We start from the raw sequence: 24829 nt of genomic DNA, 5'->3' as shown, positions 1-24829 counted from the left end.
TATATTATATATAGACTATAGTTCTAAAATATGTTGGAATATATTATATATGGATTATATTCCTATACTATATTGGAATATATTATATATAATATATTCCTATACTATATTGGAATATATTATATATAATATATTCCTATATTATATTCCTATAATGTATTATATCTTTTACAATGTATATCTTCTTATAATGTATTTTATAATACATTATATTATAGAAATATATATAATATATTCCTGTAATATATTTTTATAATATATTATACCTTTTTATAATACACTGAATCCTCTTAAACAAACCACTCAAACAAAGACAAGAGCTTTGACCATTACTTACATTGGTCTGTATGCTCCTTCCTAAGCATGGTGCAAACAGAGCACATGACCTTGGAGGCATCTCTAAATCATCACAAGTATGTCCATTCTGATGAGTGCAGAGCAGAGAAAATAATAACAAACATGTGATTTTCTCATTGTTGATCTTCCCTTTTCACCTATCTTTAGTTAAACATTTAGGCAATCATTATTTGAAGTATGAACAACTTTGAACTTGCCACTAACCCAGAACATGAAAACAGCATATTAATTTATACTGTCTCTTCATTATTGGCCAAAAAGGTTAGGTATGTTAGATTTCTTTTTGGCTTTCATCAATTTAAATACATATTAAATACGCCTCACCACACATTTTTATAGTTGGACAATGCTTAGCTTATTTATTTTATTTATTCACATGTTTCATTCTTTCATTGAACCAATTATAAAATAAAAACTCATAAACAAAAAAAGTTCATTCTATATTCTTGCCATCTGTCTAGAGTTACTTGAAACAGAGGAAACTGACTTCTGTGATGGACCTCAGAGTTCCAGACACATATTCATCGTATGTGACTCATACTCCACCAGTGCTCATCATCGATCCAGGGTTGACCCTCTTTCTCTCCATTCATTTCTATGTTGTCTTTAGATTCATTCATTAATTCACTGGTAATAATTTTACACTCTGTGATTCACAAAACCCTAAGAACAGACTTGATATTCCTTATCTTTACACAGAATCATTCTAACATAGATATATCTGTTTCATTAATTCTTCTCCATTTTTCATATATGCATTATCAATAAATATTTCAGAACCCTCTCATAAATACCACTGGGACATAGTCGACCATCGTTGACTATATAATACACTTTTTCATGATACATTGAGTCCTCTTTAGCAAACCACACAAACTGACACAGGAATTTTGACTATTACTAACATTGGTCTGCATGCACCTTCCCAAGCACGGTGTACAAACAGGGCACGTGATCATGGAGGAATCCTTAACATAGCACAAGTTGTTCATTCTGAGGAATACAGACCAGAGAAGAGAGTAACAAAAGTAAGACATTTTCAATATTGATATTTGCTTTTCAGCTATCATTAGTTAGCCATTCATGCAATCATTATTTGGAGTATATTTAATTCATTTTCTGAAAATAAAATGAATAATTTTGAAACTGTCAGTGACCCAGAAGTTGAACATTACCTATATTTTATTCTGTCTATACCATCATTAGCCAAAGAAGCCACAGGAATGTATCGTTTATTTCTCTGTGGATGTCACTGTTTCATATACATTAATCATGTTTCTTACTTTGTCCCTAATTTTTATAATTGGACAATGCTTGAATTTATTCATCTTGATTTGCATTTGTTTATTAATTCTCATATGGATCAATTGTAAAAATAGAATCAAAACATGTAAACATGAATACCAAAAACATATACATTCTATACTCCTGACAGCTGTCTATAAAATAATTTCAAACATACAGAATAGGCTAGATTTTGTTTGCAATGGACCTCAGAGTTCTAGACACGTATTCATCGCAAAAGACTCATACGCCACCAGTAGTCATCATCGATCCAGGACTGATCTTCTATTTTTGGATTCATTTCTGCCTTGTCTATTGACTAATTTGTTAATTCACTAATCATAATTTTAAGCCCTATGATTTACAAAACCACAAGAATAGCCATGATAATCCCAATATGTAGGAATATTTATTTCATTAATTATCTTCAGTTTCTCTTGTATGCATCTTCAATATAATCCTCACATCATGCCCATGTTTATTTAAATACAGTTGCTCATCTTTGAGTATAGTATACACCTTTTTATAATATATTGAACCCTCTGGAAGAAACCACCCAAAGCAAGCTGAGGACTTCCACTATTCCCTACCTAGGTCTCCAGGCTCCATCCTAAAAACGGTGCAAGTAGAGCACATGGCCTTGAAGGAATCCCTCAATCAGCAATGTGCAATCATTCTAGGGAATACAGAGCAGAGAAGAGGATAACTTTTGTTATCCTCTATTTTGATATTATCCTATTATCTATCCTATCCTGTATTTTTATACTATCCTATTTTAAATATAAAAAATATATTTATTATCAAATATTAAATATATTTGATATTATCCTATTATCCTATTTTGATATTGTCACTACCGACCCTTTCTTATCATCTAACACTAGTCAGTCATTTCAGCAGTCATTATTTGCAGTATATTCATTTTATCTAAAGAAATGCATAATTCTGAAATTGCCATTGACCCAGAAATGGAATGTTTTCTATAATTTGTACTGTCTATACCATCATTAGCCACAGAGGTCACCAGAAGATGCCATTTATATCTCTGTGGACTTCACTGTGTCAAAAGATATTAAGAGTGCTTCTGGCCAGATGCTGTGGTTCACGCCTGTAATCCCAACACTTTGGGAGGATGAGGTGGGTGGATCACTTGAGGTCAGGAGTTCAAGACAATCCGATATTTTGATAATATCGATTCCTCTTAAACCATTCAGGCCAAGATAAGAATGTTGATTACTACTCACATTGGTCTGTAGGCTCCCAACCATGATAAAAACAGAGCACGTGACCATGGAGGAATTCTCAAATCATAACAAGTGCATCATTCTGAAAGGATAGAAAGCAGAAAAGATAAAAAAATTCTCAACATTGATCCCTGATTTTCACCTGTTATTAGTCATTTTGGCAATCATTATTTGGAGTATACTTGTTTTATTTATTTTCTCTTAATAAAATGAAAATCTTCAAAATTACCACTGACTCAGAATATGAACATTGTCTATAATTTATACTATCTGTATCATATACCGTTCATTTCTCTTTAGACTTCACTGATTTTAATATATGTTAATAGCATTTCTAACCTTACCACAAATTTTTATAATTGGGCAGTGTTTCAATCATTTTATATTTACTATGTGTTTGTTTCCTGATTATCACATTGATCCAATTATAAAAATAGAAGAAAGGTACATAATCACATAGAAAAAACAAACATTCTATATTTTTAAAATCTGTCTATAACAACATTCGAAACCGAGAATAAGCCAGATTTTATTTGTGACGGACCTCAGAGTTCCAGATACGCATTCATCACGTATGACTCATACGCCACCGGTAGTCATCATCGATCCAGAATGTGTCCTATTTTTCCCTGTGCACTTTTACCTTGTCTAATGATTAATTCATTAATTCACTAATAATAATTTTAAAACCTTTGGTTCACAAACGCCTCAGAACAGCATTAATATTAATATTCTTTATCTGCATATAGAATCATTCTCACACTGATAAATGTTTCATTAATTACTCTCAGGTTTTCAAATACATATTGTTAATATAATGCTTCATATCACTTCTATTTCTATCACTGGGCTACAGCTGGCCATTTTTGATTATAGTGCAGACTTTTTAATAATACATCAAGTCCTCCTAACTAAACCACCCAAACTAAGACCAGAACTTGATTACTCACATTGGTCTGCGTGTTCCCAATCAAGAGGCAGACACACCATGTCACCAGGGAGGAATCCTTCCATCAGCACAGGCCATCTATTCTGAGGAATACAGAGCAGAGACAGTAACAGAACTGAGACTTTCTCACTAACGATCCTTGCTTTTCACCTTGCCTTTAGTCTGTCATTTAGGCATTCATTAGGTGGACTAATATTTATTTCATTTTCTCCTAAGAAAAAGAACAATTTGATCTTGCAAGTGAATAAGAATTTGAACATTATCTATAATTTATTCTGTCTATATTATTATAAGCCAAAGAGGTAACAGGTATGTACAATATCTCTTTGGACTTCACCAATTTCAATATACATTAATAGTATCTCCTGCCTCAACATGTATTTTTATAGTTGTACAATGCTCACCTATTTTATTTTTATTTATATGTTTATTGATTCTTGCATTAGAATGAAAATGAAACCAAAACAACTTCATTCTATATTCCTGACATCAGTCTATAGAATCACGTAAAACAGAGGAAATGGACTAGATATCTTTTGTGGCGGACCTCAGAGTTCCAGACACGTATTCATCACATATGACTCATACGCCACCGGTGGTCATCATTGATCCAGGATTGGCCCTCCTTTTCTCCATTCAGTTTTACATTGTCTGTTGGTTGCCTCATTAATTTACTAATAATAATTTCAAAGCCTATGATTCGAAAACCTCCAAGAACAGCCTTGGTATTTCTGATCTGTATCCAGAATCATTCTAACATTGATATTATCTGTTTCATTAATTATCCTCAGTTTTTCATACATCCATTATCAATATAATACTTCATGTCACCGCCATGTCTACCATCGGGATAACATTAACCATCTTTGACTGTATTTCACACTTTTTAATAATACATTGATTACTCTTAAACAAACCACCCAAACCACAATAAGGACTCTGACCATTACTCACATTGGTCTGCATGTTCCTTCCTAAGCACAGTGCAAACAGAGCATGTGACCCTAGAGGAATTCTCAAGACAGAACAACAATGTCCATTCTGAGTAGTACCGTGCAGAGAAGATGATAACAAATTTGAGACGTTATCACCATTGATCCTTGCTTTTTACATTTCTTTAGTCATTTAGGCTACCATTATTTAGAGTATAGTATATTTATTTCACTTTCTCTTAAGAAGATGAACAATTCTGAATTTGCCACTGACCCAGAATATAAACACTGTCTATAATTATCCTCTCTATATCATCATTAGCCAAAGAGGTGACAGACATGTAACATTTGTTTCTCTTTGAACTTCACTATTTCCAATACATATTAATAGTATTTCTTGTCTCACCATCTATTTTTATAATTGTACAACACTTCACCTAATATATCTTTTTTTTTATATTTGTTTATTGATTCTCACATTAACTCAATAAAAATAGAATGAAAATGTATAAGTACAAAGACCAAAAACAAACCCACTCTATGCTCGTGATACCCATCTAAAGGATTGTATCAAACATAGAAAATGGGCTAGATTTCTTTTGTGACACACCTCAGAGTTCCAGAGACATAGTCATTGTAGATGACTCATATGCCACCAGTAGTCATCAACAATCCACAGGATAGGTGCTCTTTCTCTCCACTCACTTCTGATTACTTACTAATGATTTATTAATCAACTGACCATAAATTTTAAAATCGTGGTTCATGAAATCCCAATAAGAGCTTAGAGATTCCTAATCCCTACAATGAATCATTCTAATATGGATATAGCTGTTTCATTCACTATCCTCAGTTTTTCGTAGATGCATTATCAATATAACGCTTCACATGAGTCCCCTAGTTATTGCTAGAATACCACTGGTCATCTTTGATTATAGTATACACTTTTTTAGTAATTCATTGAATATTTTGAAATAACCACGCAAACCAAGAGAAGAATTTTAATGATTACTCACATTGGTCTCTGTGCTACTAACAAATAGATGCAATCATAGAACAAAGATGCAACGAGGAATGTTTCAATCGGCTCAAGTGCACTCATTCTGATGAAAACAAAGCAGAGTCGATATTTTAAAAAACAGACACCTCATCCTGTATAATTCTTGCTTTCTGAATTTCTTTTACTTGATCATTCAGGTACTTAATAATTTTCCATGAAGTATATGTTTTTTCTCTTAACAAAAGGGACAACCTCGAACTTAGAGGAACTGGTTCAGAACAATAAAATTGATTCTTATTATTATTAGTGTCTATATGATTTTAAGCCAAAGAAAGAGGGAACATCTTCGATCCAATATTTTCTTAATGGATGTTAGTTTTCTCTACTTATATTAATAATATTGATTGCCTCACTACATACTTTTATAGCTGAACAGTGCTGCACTCTCTTCAATTTTATCTATTTACTTATATTTGTTTCATGGTCCTATCATTAATTCCTTAATATTAATAAATCTAAATCTATGAATCTAAAATAAAACTTGGTCCTTATATATCCCAAACATCTGTCTATAGGATTATTCCAAACAGAAAGAATAAATACGTTTTGTGTTGATGCTCAGAGTTCCACACACATATTACTCATCGTTTATGACTCCTGCACCACTATTTGTAATCATTGTTCTATGTGTACTCATCGGCCAACTTTTTCTTCACTCAATCTTACATTTGCAGACTGAACCACTAATTCACTGAAAATCAGTGAGTCAGAAAAACGCAAAAATAAAATGCTAGAATAGTGCTAACAGCTAACAATACAACCATTTCCCATATACAATCCATCTTTTTCATTTAATGATGTCAGTGTTAGGGATTAATCAACAGCATATTTTACATTATACTTGTTATTAACTATTTGATTAATACTTTTTAATAATACCATGAATACTCACAAACAAATAAATGAAACCAAGACAAGAACACTGACTGACTATATTCACATTGGTCTCTTTTTGAACAGAGTTAACATGAGAAACTTGATTGTTGCAGAGTGCTCAAATCAGCTAACTGCATCTACATGGAAGGGTGCTAGGTGGAGATGATGATAAAAAGATTGAGACATTCTGTCTGTTGATCTATAATTTCTTTCATTCACTTAGTCGTTTAGGTATTTATTAATTTATGGTAATATTTATTTATTTTTCTTCTTATGAACTTCAAACTTGTAATTGACTTGGGGCAATAACTGGCTATTACTTATCAGTAATTATTACTATTGTCTCTATCATCTTTAGTCAGAAATATTATACACCTGGTCCATTTATTATCCATTCCAATGTACATTAACAGTATTTTCCTTACTGCATATTTCAGCAATGAACAAGGCTTTGTCCTTTTCATTTTTATTTGTTTTATTTTATTTGTACATTTATTTGTTTATTCTGCCGTTGCTACTTTTACAATATTTTTAAACCTCTCGTACACAAGACTAATCACAAACTCCTTGTACATTTCAGGTATCCGTCTATTATATCACTTTAAACACGGGAATGGACTAGATTCTATTTGTGTTGGACCTCAAAGTTTCAGATACGTACTATTCTTCATATACAACCAGCATATACAATCACCTAAGCCACCAGTTGTCATCAATGGTCCAGGATTGGCCTTCTTTCTCTTCATTCTTACCTACACTTGTTTATTGAGTAATTCATTAATAAAGACATACACATAAACCACAAAAAATAAGCTCTTCAATATCACTCACATTCATCTATACTATCATAAAGAGCCTAAATCCCTTTCTTTAAATGAATTCAGTTTTTCACATAGCATTAATCAACGTAATACTGCATATCAATCTGAAATAAAACATTAGCATGATTGACGTTCTTTGAATCACTCAAACCAGCGTAATTTTTACCATTGCTGATGCTGATCTCTATGCTCCTAACACATAGATACAAACACAGAGTTCGTGAGCATGGAAGAATATACAAATCAGAGCACAGGAGATGATTACATATTCTCTTCATTGAGCCGCAGACGCCTCCATTTCTTTATATAGTCATTCAGGCATTTATAAATTTATATCAATATTTATTTTTCTCTTAATAAATCTAACATGAAATACGCAAGTGAATCATCAAAAACCATTACTTCTCACTTTCAGTTATCACTGTTAGTCTAAGACAAAATACACTTGTTCCAATTTATATTAATACTATTTTCCCTGCTGTGTATTTGAACAATGAGCATGCTTTACCATCTTGATGCTTATCCATTATGTATTTGTTCATCTACTCTATCAGTGATTCCTTTTAATTTTTAAGAATGCATGAACACAGCCAGGCGTGGCAGCTTATGCCTGTAATCCCAGCACTTTGGGAGGTTCAGGAGGGTGGATCACGAGGTCAGGAATTCAAGCCAGCCTGGGCAAGATGGTGAAACCCCGTCTGTACTGAAAATACAAAAATTAGCCAGGCATGGTGGCGGGTGCCTGTAATCCCAGCTACTCGAGAGGCAGAGGCAGAGAACTGCTTGAACCTGGGAGGCAGAGCTTGCAGTAAGCCGAGATCGCATTGCTGCACTGCAGCCTGAGCAACAGAGAGAGACTCCACCTCAAAAAAAAAGAATGCATGAACACAAAGATTCTTGTATGTCACTGACACCAACTTACTGGACCTTGTAAAGAGAGGAAATGAATGCATACTCCCAATGGTCTGTGTGCTCCTAACACACAGAACCAACCACAGTGCACATGCCACGGAAGAGTGCTTAAATCAGATGGAGTGGAGCCATTCTGAGGAGTATAAACAGAACAGATGATTTAAAAATTCAGACATTTCTCCAATGATCCTTGCCTTTCACCTTTCATTTATCACTTAAATCATCATTATTTGGAATATATTTATTTCATATTCTCTTAAAACAAATGACTCTGAACTTGCCACTAACAAAAACACTTCTTATACCTTTGAGTCGTACACCACCAGTCATCATCATTGGTCGAGGAATGGCCCATCTTTTCTTCATTTGTTTCTACATTGTTTATTGATTAATTCAGTAATTTACTAATAATGTGTTTAAAGTGCTATAATGCACAAAACCTGAAAAAAGCCTTGATGTCCCTAATATGTGTATAGAATCATTCTCAGGTCAGTGTACCTCCTTTACTAAATATCCTCAGTTTTCTTAAATTAATTAATTGAATGAATTCATCAATAGACTGCTCCATATCAATTTCACATTTGTCACTGGGCTGCAGTTGGCCTTCTTCAATATACTGTATAATTTTTAATACTGTAGTAACTATCCTTAAAAAAAGTACTCAAGCCAAGAACATTGACTATTACTTACAGTGGCCTCCAAGTTCCTAACACACAGATGCAACTGTACAGCCCGTGGGCATGAAGGGGTGCTTGAGACAACTCAAGTGAGCCCATTCTGAGGTGCACAAAGTAGGACTGTTGACTAAAAATTTGAGACCTTATGGCCATGGTTCCCTGCTTTGTGTCTACCGTTTAGCTGGTAATTAAGGCAAACATTCATTGGGAGGATATTACATTTTCTCTAAAAACGAACAACTTCAGATTTGCCACAGACTCAGAGCATGAACATTGCCTATAATTTAAACTGTCTGTGTATCATTAGCCAAAGAGGTAAAAGTCACATACCATTAATTTCTCATTGAATTTCATGATTTGAACATATAGTAATAATACTTCTTGCCTTGCCACATATTTCTATATTTGGACAATGCCTCATCTATTTTATCTCGATTTACTTATATTTTTGTTCATTGATGCTTTCATTGATCCGATTATAATAATAGAATGAAAGTGCATGAAAAAAAAATCACTTTTCTTTTGTGTTGGACCTCAGAGTTCCACACACATATCATTCATTATCCAAGATTCATATGCCGGCGAGTTTCATCATTGATCCAGGAAGGGCCCACTTTTACTCAGTTCATTTCTAAGTTATTTATTGATTAATTTAATAATTATAATTTTAAAACTCTGATTCACAAAAATTCAAGAGATCTATATCCCTAACATGTACTTAAAATCATTCTCACTTCAATATCTCTTACGTTAATAATAATTGTAGTATTTCACGTACACACTAAAAAATATAATACCTCATATTAATCCCATGCTTATTACTAAGCTACAGCTCACCTTCTTTGATTATATTTCACACTTTTTAATAATATAGTGACTGCCCATAAACAAACCATGCAAAACAAGACAAGAACTTTAGCTATTACTCACATTGTTCTCTAGGCTCCTAATCCAGACATGCAACCCAAAAGCTTGTGACCAAGGAGGAATTCTCAAGTCAGCTTGAGTGAGTCCATTCTGAGAAATACAAATCAGAGAAAATGGCAAAAAAAAAAAAAAAAAAAGACATTCTCTGCATAGCTTGAAGACCAAAACCAAGATCCTTGTATAGTCGCCACAACTGGCTACAGTGTCACTTCAACCAGAGTAAATGAATTACATCCTTTCACATTGGATCTCAGAGTTCTAGACACGTATTCATTGTATATGACTCATACGCCACCAGTAGTCATCATTGATCTAGGATTGGCCCTTTTACTCTATTGTCACCTATATTTGTTTATTGATTAATTCATTATATCATACAATTATAGTGTTATTATTCACAAAAACTCAAGAAGAGTCCTTATATCCCTAATTTCTATATAGAATTATTCTCACATCAACATAACAGCTTCATTAATTATCCTATTTTTAATACATGCATTAATGTATATAATGTTTCATATATCTCATATTTATTACTGGGTTATAATTGCATTCATTATATTTCATGCTTTTTAATAATATAGTGAATAATATTATGATAAAAGAAATATTGAAACCAAGAAAAGAATGTCAGTCATTACTCACTTTAATCTCTGTGCTCTTAATATACAGAGGCAACCACAGAGCTCATCACCATGGAAGAGTACTTAAATCACCTGAGTGTGTTCATTCTAAGGGTATGAAGCAGAGCAAATGATAACAAAATTAAGACCTTATCTCCATTGATTATTGATTCCTGCTTTCTGCATTTCATTTACTAGGTCATGTAGGTATTTATTATTTGTTCACTATGTGTGTGTGTGTGTGTGTGTATGTATATATATTTATTTATCTTATGCAAAGGAATACTTCCATCACGGGACTAATCCAGAACAATAAAATCAACTCTTATCAATTTCTATATGATTCTTACCAAAAGCGGTAATATCTTTTATCCATTTATTTGTAAATGAATGTCAGTGCTTTACATTTTGATTAATAACATTTCTTGCCTCCACATGTATGTTCATATTGGACAATGTTTGACCCTCTTGTTCATTATACATTAATTTATATTAGTTTAATGAATCTATCATTGATCCATTGATAATAAATATCAATCTATGGAATCAATACACGGATATTATCTCTATATTCCTGACATTTCTCTGTAACTCAATTTCAACAGACAGAACAGACTAATTATGTGCTGTGTTGGACCTCAGAGTTTCAGACACATATTATTCATCGTCCATAACTCCAATGCCACCATTTGTCATCATTGGTCCATGATTGGGTCTCCAATCCTTCATGTGTTCCTACATTTTTATCAATTAAATAATCATATTAATGACATTAATAAAAACAAATACATGGTTCAGACAAAGCCAACAACAAGGTCTTTAGTATCTATAACATCTACAGAGTCACTTTCAACATAGACTAGATCTCTTTCATTTATTGACCTCAATGTTGCACATGATAAATTAAACAACATACTGTTTCAGGTCATACTCATCATAGAGCTGTGGTTAACTGTGTATTAATTTAATACTTTTTAATTTTTTGATTGACAGATAAAACTGTATGTATTTATCATGCACAACATGATGTTCTGAAGTATATATACATTGTGGAATAACTAAATCTATCTAACTGACATATGTATTACATCTCATAGTTATCATTTTGTGGTGAGAATACTTAACAGCTACCCTCTAGCATTTTTCAAGAATATGATGGATAACATTAACTACAATCACCATGTTGTATAATATTTCTCTTGAGCGCATCTCTCCTCTCCAACTGAATAATTTAATACATTTTATAATAATACCAAGAATATCCTCAAACAAATTGTTGAAACCAAGATAAGAACTTTGACTATAATTCACCTTGGTCTCTTTCCAAACACAGAGGCAACACAACAATCTTGATTCCAACAGAATGGTTGAAACAGCTTGCTGCATCCATTCTGAAGAGTAGAAAGCACAGAAAAACATTGAGATGCTCTCTCCGTTGATCCACGTTGTTTACCATTTGTTAGCACTGCTTTTTAGGCTTTTATTAATTTATGCTAATATTTACATATTATTCACATAATAAACTTCAAAACTTGCAACTGAATGAGAGCAAGAACTATTACCTATTACAGTCTGTGTCATCCTTAGTTCAAGACATAATATCCTGATCAATTTATTACTCATTCCATTTCTAGTAATATTCATTTTCCTTACTATGAAGTTTAGTAATAAACAATGCTTTACCCTCTTCATCTCTATTAATTTATACATTTGTTTATTTATTCTGTCCTTGATTCATTTACAATAATATTTTTAAAATTCATGAACAAAAATATCAACAACGACATCCTCATAGACTCTGACATCTGTGCATAAGATCCCTTCGAAATGGGGAATGGATTAGATGCCATTTGTGTTGGACCTCAGAGTTCCAGACACATGGTATTCATTATGCATGACTCACACCAGTCATCATCATTGGTCCAGGATCTCTTTGATTTCACACTAATACAAATTTATCCATTGATTAATTCATTAATAATAAATACACATCAGTCAGAAAACACAAGAATAGTATTCATAAAGATTCCTAACATTCATCTACAGATTCATTTCCACAGACTAAATCTCTTCATTATTGTCTTCCATGGTAATGATCTTCTTTGGTCCATATATTGACCAATCACTATAATACATCTATCAATCTGATAGTAAAATTGGCATGTTTGGGCCTCTTTGGTTATATTTAACACATTTTAATAACATAGGAAATATCTTTTTTAAAAAGCTGCACCAACAAAGACAGGAACATTGACTATTACTCATATTGGCCTTCATACTCCAAAACGAGATGCAACCAACCTGCTGGTGAGCAGGGATGAGAGACTGAATCACCTCTAAAGCATCTATTCTGAGGAGTACAGAGCAAAACAGATGATTAAAACATGAGAAAATCCTCCATTGATCCTTGCTTATCATCTTCCATTTAGTCATTAATTCAGGCAATCACTACTTGGAGTATATTTATTTCCTTTTCTCTTAAAATGAACAATTTTGAACTTGCCACTGACCCAGAACAAAAACATTACCTAATTAATACTGTCCATATCATCCTTTGCCAAAATAAACCATTATACACCATTTACTTCTCTTTGGATTTTGGTGTTTTCTACACATATTAACAAAATTCCTTGTCTCACTACAAATTTTTATAATTAGACAATGTTTCCCCCATTTTACCTTGATTCATTTATGTATTTGTTTACTGATTCTTTCATTGACCCAGTCATAATAATAACATAAGAAAGAATGAACAAAAAGACTCAATTTCCTTTGTGAAGGACCTCAGAGTTCCAGACACACAATTCATCATGTATGACTCATACACCACCAGTGGTCATCATCGATCCAGGATTGGGCCTCCTTTTCACCATTCATTTATATGTTGTCTGTTGACTTAATCATTAGTTCACTAACAATAAATCAAAACGCTATAATTCACAAAACCCCAAGAACAGCCTTGATATTCTTAATCTGTACATATTATCATCTCATCTCCATGTATCTCCTGCTTTAATTATCCTCAGCTTTTCACACATGTATTAATCAATATAATGCTTCATATTTGTCATTTGTAACAGCGGGCCTTATGTGACTATATTTCATACTTTTTAGTAATGCAGTGAATACCTTAAACCACCTAAACCACACAAAGAACTTTGACTATTACTCACATTGATCTCTAAGCTCTAACGCAGAGATGCAACCATAAGGCTGGTGGCCATGGAAGAATGCATAAATCACCTCCAGATTATCACTCTGAGGAGTACAAAAAAAAAGAAGATTTTTTTTTTTAATTAGATATTCCTCCACTGATCCTTGCTTATTGAGGTGTTTTGTATGTTGGACCTCAGAGTTCTACACACGTGTTATTCATCACCCAACACTCATACGCCGGCAATTGTCATCATTGGTCCAGGAAGGCCCACTTTCTCTTCATTCTTTACAACATTGTTTATTGATTAATTCATAAATTCACTGATAATATTTTTTAAAGCTGATGATTCACAAACCTCCAACAAAAGCATACCTACCTATTTGTTAGGTATCCATCATTATTCACAAATCAGTATTTAAATTTTATTATTTATCCTCAGTTTTTCATATATGCATTAATCAGTATAATGATTCATGATAATCCCAAATCATGATGTTTACATTAGGCCTTTTGTGATTATATTTCACACTTTTTAAAACATAGTGAACATCCTTAAACAAACCACCCAAGCCATGACAAAAATTTTGACTCTTACTCACATTGGTCTCCAAGCTCTTAATAGAGATTCAATCATACAGTCATAACCATGGGAGAATTCTTAAATCAGCTCAGATGGGTCCAGTGTGAGAAATACAGGACAGAACAGATGATTTTAAAACGAAGGAGAACAGACATCTGAGACATTCTCTCCACTGATCCTTGCTTTTCACCTTCAGTCAGTCATTTCAGTAATCACACATTTTGAGTATTTTTTTCTCTTAAGAGAATGAACAAATTCAAAATCATCATCTATCCAGAACATGAACAGTGTCTGTAACTTATACCATCTACACCATTCTGAGCTAAGGAGGTAAAAGTCATGTAAAATTATTCCAAATTAGAGTTCAGTGTTTTCATAATATATTAGTAGTGTTTCTTTGCTCACTACATATTTTTAATTTGAACAATACTTCATTAATTTACTTATTCATTGGTTATTTCATTGATGCAATTATAATACTAGAATGAAAATATATGAACCCAAAGATCAAGCCCAAGATCCTTGGATATTCCCAACATGCGCCTAGAGGATGCGTTATATCAAGAATATGGACTACATGTCTTTTGTGTTGGACCTATCAAAGTCCAGACATGTTTAACTCATTGTATATGGCTCACGCCATCATTGGTCTCAATTTTCATATATTGCTACTTTTGTTTTGAATAAATCATTAATCAATTTATAAGAGTAAAATAAGAACATGATTCACGGCCGGGCGCGGTGGCTCAAGCCTGTAATCCCAGCACTTTGGGAGGCCGAGACAGGTGGATCGCGAGGTCAGGAGATCGAGACCAACCTAGCTAACACGGCGAAACCCCGTCTCTACTAAAAAATACAAAAAAACTAGCCGGGCGAGTTGGCGGGCGCCTGTAGTCCCAGCTACTTGGAAGGCTGAAGCAGGAGAATGGCATAAACCCGGGAGGCGGAGCTTGCAGTGAGCTGAGATCCAGCCACTGCACTCCAGCCTGGGCGACAGAGCGAAACTCCGTCTCAAAAAAAAGAACATGATTCACAAAAACCTATGAACATGATGCCAGACATACCAAGCGTCTGTCTACAGAATCCTTTCCACATTAGACAATGTCGCTTTCATTCATTCACCTCTATGTGGCACATTATTGATTAATAAACATACTGTTCTATATTATGTTAACCATTGGGCTATGGTTAACTTTATAATAATTAAAAATTTTTAATAATACTATGAATACCTTTAGTCAAGTACCCAAAGGAAGACCATAATTTTGGCTATTACTCATGTTAGTTTCTTTCCAAACACAACAGCAATACAGCTTTCCATCAAGCAGAATGCTTAAGCCCACTTGATGCATTCATTCTGATCCATCTTCATACAAAGCAGAGAAGATGATAAAAGATTGAGAATTTCTCTTCACTAACTGATATATTCCACTATTCGTTTGTGTCATCTTTTTGGTTTTTAAAAATTTATGGGGCCAGGCACAGTGGCTCACGCCTATAATCCCAGCACTTTGGGAGGCTGAGGTGGGTGGATCACCTGAGGTCAGGAGATCAAGATCAGCCTGGCCAACATGGTGAAACCCCATCTGTACTAAAAACACAAAAATTAGCCAGGCGTGGTGGCGGGCGCCTGTAATCCCAGCTACTTGGGAGTCTGAGACAGGGGAATCACTTGAACCTAGCAGGCTGAGGGTGCAGCGAGCCAAAATTGTGCCACTGCAGACCAACCTGGGTGACAAGAGCCAAACTCTGTCTCAAAGTAATAATAATAATAATAATAATAATAATAATAATAATTTATAGAAATATTTGCTTATTTTTCTCTCAATAAAATGAACTTCAAATGTGTAACTGACTGAGAGTAATAACTATTATTCATCACAGTTGATGTCATCTTTAGTCCAAGACATAATAAATTCCATCCATATATTATCCATTCTAACTTACACCAATAATCCATTTTCTTTATTACATATTTTAGCAATAAACAATGCTTCACTCTCTTCATTTCTATTCGTTTATACATTCATTTATTTATCCTGCCCTTGATTCTTTTAAAATAGTATTTTTTAAATACTAACACAAAAATCCTGAAAAAGATCCTTGCATATCCTGATACCTGTCCATTGGATCCCTTCACAAAGGATGAATGGACTAGATCCCATTTGTGTTGGACCTCAGAGTTCTAGAAACATGGTATTCATGTGCATGACTCATACGCCACCAGTGGTCATCATTGGTCCAGATCAGCCCTCTTTCTCTATTCCCATCTAAATTTGTTTACTGATTAATGTATTAACAAAGAAATACACAGAAATCTGAAAAGAAAAATAAGAATTAGATTCTGAATATCCCTAACATCCATCTATATAATCCTTTCCACAGAGACCAAATTTCTTTCATTAACTGAGCTATTGCATGAATGCATTACTCAGTATAATGTTTCATATCAATCTGATATTTAACATAGACAGACTTCCCTTATTTGATTATATTTAAAACTCTAAAATAATGCAGCAAATACCATTCTAAAAACTGGTGGATTTGGTATAACAACATTAATTACTACTCACATTGGTCTCCATGCTCCTAACACACAGAGGCAACCACAGAGATCATGACCATAGAAGAGTGCTTGATTCAACTCAAGTGCTTTCATTCTGAGGATCACAGAGCAGAGCAGATGATTTTAAAAGGTTGTAACATTCTTTCCACTGGTCCTTCAATTCCTCTTTTCAGGTATTCAGTCATACATAATTAGTAATTTGTAATAATGTTTATTTTTCTCCTATGTAGGCTAACAATGTCAATCTTGCCATTGACCCAGAAAATGAACACAGATATTTACCTATTACTGTCTACATCATACTTAGCCAAAGATTTAACAATCATGTACCATTTATTTCTCTTTGAAGTTCAGAGTTTCCAGTATATATTAATATTATTTCTTGCCACATCATCTATTTTTATAATTGGACAATGCTTCACACGAGTCATCTTTATTTAGTTATATATTTGTTCATTGATTCTTTTATTGATCCAATTATAATAATAGAGTGAAAATATATGAGCAGGAAAAACTGGCTTTCTTTTGTGTTGGACCTCAGAGTTCCAGACATGTATTATTCATCATCCAAGACTCATACGCCGGTATTTATCATCACTGGTCCAGGAAGGGCCCACTTTCTCTTCATTCAGTTAGATATTATTTGTTGATTAATTCAGTAATTCATGTGTAATAATGATAAAAATTTATGGTTCCCATAATTCGTCTATAATTGATATTCGTTTTATATATATATATATATATATACATTACCTAACTTTTTAAAATTTTCAATAACACAGTAAATATCCTTAAACAAACCACCCAAACAACACAAGAACATGGCTATTACTCACACTGGAATCTTTCATAGCATAACAGCAACACAAGTCTTGATCAGGGCTAAATTCATAATCAGCTCAGTGCATCCATTCTGAAGAGTGCAAAGCAGAGAAGACAATCAAAATATTGAGACATTCTTTCCATCAATCCATACACTTCACCATTCATTTACATTGTCACTTTGGCTTTTATTAATTAATGGTAATAGTTACTAATAAAATAGACTTCAAGGCTGCAACTAATTGAAAGTAATAACTATAACCTATCACAATCTATGTTATTTTTGGTCCAAGACATAATACCTTTCATCCATGCCTATATTGTCCATTCCAATTTAAATTAAAATCCATTTTTCTTAGTACATATTTTAGTAATAAACAATGCTTCACCTCATCTTCTTCATTTACACACTGATTTATTCATCCTGCCCTTGATTCTTTTACAATGATATTTTTTAAATTCATGAGCACAAAGATCATGAAGAAGATCCTTGTATATCCTGTATCCTGACATCTGTTTATAAGGGGGGAATGGACAAGATCCCATTGTATTGGACCTCAGAGTTCCTGACACATGATATTCACTGAGCGTGACTCACACACCACCAGTCGCCATCACTGCTCCAGAATCAGCCTTCTTTCTCTATTACCATCTCAATTTGTTTGTTGACTAATTCACTAACAAGGAAATACACATAAGTCTTCAAAAAGAGAGTAAGATTCCTGCATATTCCTAGCATTCATTCATATAATCATTTCCACAAAGACCATATTTCTTTCATTAACTGAGCTCAATGTTTCACATATGCATTAATTAACCTAAAGTTTTTAATCCAATTTTTAAATATTGCATATTTCACCTTCTTTTATTGTGTTTAATACTTTTTAATAATATGCAAATAACATTTTTAAATGGTCAAAACAAGAAGGAGCATTGAGTATTACTCACATTGGTCTTCATGCTCCTAATATAGATGCAGCTGTAGAGCTTGTAACCATGGAATCAGCTGGTAAACATTCATCCTGAGGCCACAATGCAGAGCACATCACAAACAGATTAAACAGTCCTCCTTGATTTGTGTTTATCATCTTCCCTTTAGGAAGATACTTGAGAAATCATTATCTGAAGGATACTTATTTCATTTTCTCTTAAGAAAATGAACACCTTGTGCAACTTTCCTTGACCCTGAGGTTGACCATTATCTATAAATACTATCTGTATCATCCTTAGTCAAAGAAGTTACAGTAGTGTAACATTTATTTCTCTTGGGACTTCGATGCTTTAATATAATATTTTAATATATTATTATATTTAATATATATTAAATATTGCATTTATTATGCACTAACTAATATTAGATATTTATTTAATATATTAAAGCTTTAATATAATAATAATAGTACATCTTGCCTCACCACTTATTTTATAATTGGACACTACTTCATCCCCTTCATGTATGTACATGTATATGTATAAATTAGTTCATTGATCCAATTATAATAATACAATGAAGTGAACAAACCCAAAGACCAAAAGCAAACACATTGCATATTCATAGGATCATCTGAATCAGAAGGAATGGGCCAGATTTCTTTTGTGATGGACCTCAGAGTTCCAGATATGTATTCATCATATATAACTCATACACTACCAGTAGTCATCACTCACTCAGGGTTGATCTTTTTTTGCTATTCATTTCTACCTTGTCTATTGATTAAGTCATTTATTCATTAATAATACTTTCAAGGCCCATGATTCACAAAACTCAGTAACACTCTTGATATTCCACATCAGTATACAGAATCACTCAAACAGTGGTGTGTTTCATTAACTATCCTGTTTTATATATATGCATCATCAATATAATACTTCATGTCACTCCTGTGTCACTGGAATAACATTGGCCATCTTTGACTGTATTTCATGCTTTTAAATAATACATTGATTACTCTTAAACAAACCACCCAAACCAATGTAAGGACTTTGACTATTATTCACATTGGTCTGCACGCTCCTTCCTAAGCATGGTGCAAACAGAGTATGTGACCTTGGAGGCATCCTCAAATTAGAACAAGGACATCCATTCTGATGAGTACAGAGAAGAGAAAATGATAACAAATTTGAGACATTGTCACCATTGATTCTTGCTTTTCACCTATAATTAGTCATTCATGCAATCATTATTTCAATTTCATATTAATTTCATTTTCTGTTAAGAAAATTTCATTTCATTAATCGTAGTAATTTCATTTTCTGTTAAGAAAATTAACAAATTCGATCTTGCTACTGGCCAAGAATTTGAGGCCGGGCACGGTGGCTCAAGCCTGTAATCCCAGCACTTTGGGAGGCCGAGGCGGGCGGATCACGAGGTCAGGAGATCGAGACCATCCTGGCTAACACGGTGAAACCCCGTCTCTACTAAAAAATACAAAAAAAAAACTAGCCGGGCGAGGTGGCGGGCGCCTGTAGTCCCAGCTACTCGGGAGGCTGAGGCAGGAGAATGGCGCAAACCCGGGAGGCGGAGCTTGCAGTGAGCTGAGATCCGGCCACTGCACTCCAGCCTGGGCGACAGAGCGAGACTCCGTCTCAAAAAAAAAAAAAAAAAAAAAAAAAAAAAAGAATTTGAACACTGTCTATAATTATACCGGCTATATCATCATTGGCCAAAGAGGTGACAGGCATGTCCCATTTATTTCTCTTTGGACTCCATGTTTTCAATACATATGAAATGTTTCTTGCCTCACTACAGATTTTAATAATTGGGCAATGATTAACATTATTCTTCTTTTTATATAATATATGGAAATTATATATATATACACATAGGTTCTCACATTGAGCAACCATAAAAATACAACGAAAATAAGTAAAAACAAAGACCAAAAACAAATAAATTCTATATCTCTGACATCTATATACACAGGATTATTTCAAACTACAGAAGGAGCTCGATTTCTTTTGTGATGGACCTCAGAGTTTCAGACACGTATTCATCATGTAAGACTCATACGCCACCAGCAGTCATCATCGATCCAGGACTGATCATCTCTTTTTCCACTCATTTCTATCTTGTCTACTGACTGACTTGTTAACTCACTAGTAAGTCCCTATGATTCAAAAAAAAAAAAAAAAAAAAAAAAACAAGAATAAGCTGGATATTCCATATATGTATGTAGAATCATTCTAACATTGATATAATTGTCCTCAGTTTTTCATCTATGCATTATCAATATAATACTTTATATAACTCTCATATCTATCTTTGGGATAACATTGGCCATCTTTGTATTATAAACTTTTTTTTTTTTTTTTTTGAGACGGAGTCTCACTCTGCTGCCCAGGCTGGAGTGCAATGACGCAATCTCAGCTCACTGCAACCTCCTCCTCCCGGGTTCAAGTGATTCTCCTCCCTCAGCCTCCTGAGTAGCTGGAATTACAGGCCACCATACCCAGCTGACTTTTGTATTTTTAGTAGAGGCGGGGTTTCACCATGTTGGCCAAGCTGATCTCAAACTCCTGACCTCAGGTGATTCACCTGCCTCGGCCTCCCAAAGTGCTTGGATTACAGGTGTGAGCCACCATGCTCAGCCTATTACAAACTTTTTTATAACACATGACATACTCTTCAACAAACCACCAAGACAAGAACTTTGATCACTAATCACATGGGTCCGCATGCTCGTTCCTAAGCATGGTGCAAACAGAGGACCATGGAAGAATTCTTAAAACAGTACAATTAGGTTCATTCTGAGGAGTACAGAGCAGAGAAGATAATAACAAATTTGAGACATTATCACCATTGATCTTTGCCTTTCACCTTTCATTTAGTTGGTCATTTAGGCAGTAATTATCTGGAGTATATTTATTTCATTTTCTCTTAAGAAAATGAACAATTTTGAACTTGCCACTAACCAAAAAATTGATCATTGTCTATAATTATACTATCTATGTCATCATTGGCCAAAGAGGTGACAGACATGTGCCATTTATTTCTCTTTGGACTTCACTGTTTTCAATACATATTAATAATATATCCTGCCATACCTGAACAATGCTTCATCCACTTTATCTTTATTTATATATTTGTTTATTGATTCTCACATTGATCCAATTATAAAAATAGAATGAAATTATCACAAAGAAAAACATTTCTGAAACATTTATGTAGCATCATTTGAAAGAGAGAATGAGCCATGTATCTTCCCCAACAGACCTCAGAGTTTCAAACACGTATTCACTGTATAAGACTCATATGCCACATAAGATTCATACGCCACTAGTGGTCATCACATCATCGATCCAGGACTCGTTCTCTTTTTCTCCACTCACTTCCACATTATCCATTGATTAGTTAATTCGTTCACTAATAATTTTAAAGCCCTATATTCACAAAACCCAAGAAGACCCTTGATATTTCTAGTCTGTATATAAAGTCATCTTACGTCATCGTATCTCCTTTATTATCTTCAGTTTTTTATATATCCATTAATTTATATAGTGCTTTATATCAATTTTGTCACTGCACAACAATTGGTCTTCTTTGATCATATTTCACTCTTTTCAATAATACAGTGAGTGAATAATACCCTTAAGCAAACAACCCACACCAAAACGCAAACTTTGATTATGACTCACATTGGTCTCCATGCTCCTAATGCCCCATGGCAACCATAGGGCTTGTGACCATGGAAGCATGCTTAAATCAGTTTAAGAGCATCCATTCTAGGATTACAAAGCAGAACATGTGATAAAAAAAAATTAAGACCTTATCTGCATTTATCCCTCCTTTCCAAATTTCATTTACTTATTTATTAATTTTTCATTATATATTTGTATTCTTTCTCTCTGTCTCAACAACAGGAACAATGTCAAACTTGCAACCAACCCAGAAAATAAAATTTGATTGATACAGAAAGACTCAATGTTTTATATACACCAAAGAACATAATTTACATCAATCCCAACTTCATTACTGGGGTGCATTTGGCCCTGTCTGATTATATTTCAAATGCCATTATATAATGAATACCCTGAGATAAACCATGCAAACCGAGACATAAAATGTGATTGTTACTCACATTGGTCTCCATGCTCCTACTGCAGACAGCTTCCACCTTGAGGAATATAAAGGAGAACCAGTGATTTAAAAATTGAGACATTCTCTCCATTGACAATGGCTTTCCAACTTTCATTTATTTAGTCACGTAAATATTTACTAATTGATGTTATTATTTGTCTCTTCTTCTAAAAATAGGACAGGATGGTACTTGCCATTGATGCAGAACAATAACATTGACTGTTACTTCTCACTGTCTATACCAGTGGTCCCCAACGTTTTGGGCGCCCAGGATGGGTTTTGTAGAAGACAAACTTCCCATGGACCAGGGCAGGGAGGGGTTATTTCCAGATGAAACTGTTCTACCTCAGATCATAGGAATTAGATTCTCATAAGTAGCATGTGACCTAGATCCCTGGCATGCACCGTTCACAACAGGTTCTGCTCCTATGAGAATCTAATGCCACTACTGATCTGACAAGAGGTGGAGCTCAGGTGGTAATGCTTGCTCACCCGCCACTCACCTCCTGCTGTGTGGCCTGGTTCCTAACACCCAGGCACTGGTACTGGTCTGCAGCCCTGAGGTCAGGGACCCTTGGTCTATATGATACTGTACCAAAGAGGTGACACTTATTTACTTATGGACCTTAGGACTTTCAAATTATATTAATAGTATTTCAGTCCTCACCTCATATTTCAAAATTGGACAATGTTTCACCGTCTTCATCTTCATGCAGTTGTATAAACTTTGTCATTAATTGTTTTGTAACAATACTATCAAAATTCATAAACTACAAAAGTCCAAGAACATACCTTCGTGCATAACTAATCATTCTACAGGACTACATCCATCAAAAATAACAGACTAGATCTCTGTCTAGGTACTAACCTCAGAGTTTCAGGCATGTATTTATTCATCATCTGTGACTAAATATGGCACCAGCCATCATCACTGGTTCAGGATTTGACATCTTTTTCCTCATCCATTTCTATATTTGTTGATTTATTAGTTCTTCAATAGAATAATTACAATAATATAAATGTATATGAATCACAAATTCCATAGAACAGTATTCTTAAATATCCATAACAATTGTCTACAGAGTAAATTCACTCAGTATCTATAACCTTCATTAATTAATTTGTGTTGTACGTATCCATTAATGAACACACGTTTCACATCAATGCCATAGTACACCATAGTCAACTTCTTTGACTAACTTTAACATGTTTTGTAAATAGTACAGTGAGTATTTTTAAACAAACCACTCATAATAAGAGAAGTGCTTTGACTCGTACATTGGTTTCTATGCTCCTAACACAGAGTTCATGACCACAGTAGAATGTGCTAGGAGCTTTCATTTCATTCTGAGAATCAGCTAGGAGCTTTCATTCTGAGAAATATAAGCAACGCAAATAATAGAAAGCTGAGATATTCTTTCCACTGATACATGCCTTCCCCATTTCATTTCCTCAGTCATTTAGATATTTATTATTTTATGGCATAATTTATTTTTTTCCCTCTGCAGTAAGTAACCACTTGAACTCGTCACTGACTCAAAGCAAGAACCCTGACTACTATATATCACTACCTTGCCTATTTACCCTTATCCCAAAATGTAACCCCTTTCATGCATTAAGGTGTTACATTTTGGGGTAAAGATATCATTATTTAATGAACTCCAGTGGTTCTACGTATATTAACAATAATTCTTGCCTCACCCCATATTTTCGTAGTTAGATACACTTCATTCTATTCATTTTTATACATTGACATATTTGTTTATTCTTTCACTTATTGAATAACAACAAAATCAAAATCCATGAAGCACCAAGGACTGAGAACCTGATTCCTGAATATCACCGAAATCTATCTGTAGGCATTCCTACAGATGTAAACACTTAAATCCCTCTTTGTAGTGGACCGCTGTAGGTCACAGATATTTTGATCATAAAACACATTTCAGAATGTATTCTACTCACATT

The 24829-nt window shown here is 33.9% G+C and overlaps 17 non-coding genes and 3 pseudogenes across 17 annotated transcripts; all 20 read right to left on the bottom strand.

Annotated features, from left to right (window-relative positions):
* Positions 1-851: 851 nt before the first annotated feature.
* Positions 852-923, bottom strand: LOC115897965. The gene has a single exon (XR_004057738.1). It is a non-coding gene; the product is annotated as a small nucleolar RNA SNORD113/SNORD114 family (small nucleolar RNA).
* A 920-nt stretch (positions 924-1843) lies between these two features.
* Positions 1844-1915, bottom strand: LOC115897962. The gene has a single exon (XR_004057735.1). It is a non-coding gene; the product is annotated as a small nucleolar RNA SNORD113/SNORD114 family (small nucleolar RNA).
* A 1508-nt stretch (positions 1916-3423) lies between these two features.
* On the bottom strand, positions 3424-3495 carry LOC115897964. The gene has a single exon (XR_004057737.1). It is a non-coding gene; the product is annotated as a small nucleolar RNA SNORD113/SNORD114 family (small nucleolar RNA).
* An 880-nt stretch (positions 3496-4375) lies between these two features.
* Positions 4376-4447, bottom strand: LOC115897956. Its single transcript, XR_004057729.1, has one exon. It is a non-coding gene; the product is annotated as a small nucleolar RNA SNORD113/SNORD114 family (small nucleolar RNA).
* Positions 4448-5370: 923 nt separating this feature from the next.
* LOC115897975 lies at positions 5371-5442 on the bottom strand. The gene has a single exon (XR_004057746.1). It is a non-coding gene; the product is annotated as a small nucleolar RNA SNORD113/SNORD114 family (small nucleolar RNA).
* Positions 5443-6377: 935 nt separating this feature from the next.
* Positions 6378-6452, bottom strand: LOC115897992. Its single transcript, XR_004057761.1, has one exon. It is a non-coding gene; the product is annotated as a small nucleolar RNA SNORD113/SNORD114 family (small nucleolar RNA).
* Positions 6453-7336: 884 nt separating this feature from the next.
* Positions 7337-7425, bottom strand: LOC115897979 (annotated as a pseudogene).
* A 2214-nt stretch (positions 7426-9639) lies between these two features.
* Positions 9640-9714, bottom strand: LOC115897974. The gene has a single exon (XR_004057745.1). It is a non-coding gene; the product is annotated as a small nucleolar RNA SNORD113/SNORD114 family (small nucleolar RNA).
* Positions 9715-10282: 568 nt separating this feature from the next.
* LOC115897959 lies at positions 10283-10354 on the bottom strand. Its single transcript, XR_004057732.1, has one exon. It is a non-coding gene; the product is annotated as a small nucleolar RNA SNORD113/SNORD114 family (small nucleolar RNA).
* A 939-nt stretch (positions 10355-11293) lies between these two features.
* LOC115897957 lies at positions 11294-11368 on the bottom strand. The gene has a single exon (XR_004057730.1). It is a non-coding gene; the product is annotated as a small nucleolar RNA SNORD113/SNORD114 family (small nucleolar RNA).
* Positions 11369-12517: 1149 nt separating this feature from the next.
* Positions 12518-12587, bottom strand: LOC115897970 (annotated as a pseudogene).
* Positions 12588-13439: 852 nt separating this feature from the next.
* Positions 13440-13512, bottom strand: LOC115897966. The gene has a single exon (XR_004057739.1). It is a non-coding gene; the product is annotated as a small nucleolar RNA SNORD113/SNORD114 family (small nucleolar RNA).
* Positions 13513-14004: 492 nt separating this feature from the next.
* Positions 14005-14079, bottom strand: LOC115897971. Its single transcript, XR_004057742.1, has one exon. It is a non-coding gene; the product is annotated as a small nucleolar RNA SNORD113/SNORD114 family (small nucleolar RNA).
* A 2490-nt stretch (positions 14080-16569) lies between these two features.
* LOC115897960 lies at positions 16570-16643 on the bottom strand. Its single transcript, XR_004057733.1, has one exon. It is a non-coding gene; the product is annotated as a small nucleolar RNA SNORD113/SNORD114 family (small nucleolar RNA).
* Positions 16644-17495: 852 nt separating this feature from the next.
* On the bottom strand, positions 17496-17570 carry LOC115897967. Its single transcript, XR_004057740.1, has one exon. It is a non-coding gene; the product is annotated as a small nucleolar RNA SNORD113/SNORD114 family (small nucleolar RNA).
* Positions 17571-18337: 767 nt separating this feature from the next.
* On the bottom strand, positions 18338-18412 carry LOC115897977. Its single transcript, XR_004057748.1, has one exon. It is a non-coding gene; the product is annotated as a small nucleolar RNA SNORD113/SNORD114 family (small nucleolar RNA).
* A 974-nt stretch (positions 18413-19386) lies between these two features.
* Positions 19387-19458, bottom strand: LOC115897973. The gene has a single exon (XR_004057744.1). It is a non-coding gene; the product is annotated as a small nucleolar RNA SNORD113/SNORD114 family (small nucleolar RNA).
* A 1292-nt stretch (positions 19459-20750) lies between these two features.
* Positions 20751-20822, bottom strand: LOC115897954. Its single transcript, XR_004057727.1, has one exon. It is a non-coding gene; the product is annotated as a small nucleolar RNA SNORD113/SNORD114 family (small nucleolar RNA).
* A 1172-nt stretch (positions 20823-21994) lies between these two features.
* Positions 21995-22089, bottom strand: LOC115897993 (annotated as a pseudogene).
* A 1637-nt stretch (positions 22090-23726) lies between these two features.
* Positions 23727-23803, bottom strand: LOC115897984. Its single transcript, XR_004057754.1, has one exon. It is a non-coding gene; the product is annotated as a small nucleolar RNA SNORD113/SNORD114 family (small nucleolar RNA).
* Between the last annotated feature and the right edge of the window lie 1026 nt (positions 23804-24829).

Source organism: Rhinopithecus roxellana, chromosome 5 (genome assembly GCF_007565055.1).
Source record: "Rhinopithecus roxellana isolate Shanxi Qingling chromosome 5, ASM756505v1, whole genome shotgun sequence".
NCBI lineage: Eukaryota > Metazoa > Chordata > Mammalia > Primates > Cercopithecidae > Rhinopithecus > Rhinopithecus roxellana.
The sequence above is the reverse complement of the archived record's forward strand: the minus strand, read 5'-3'. Positions and strand labels throughout refer to the sequence as shown.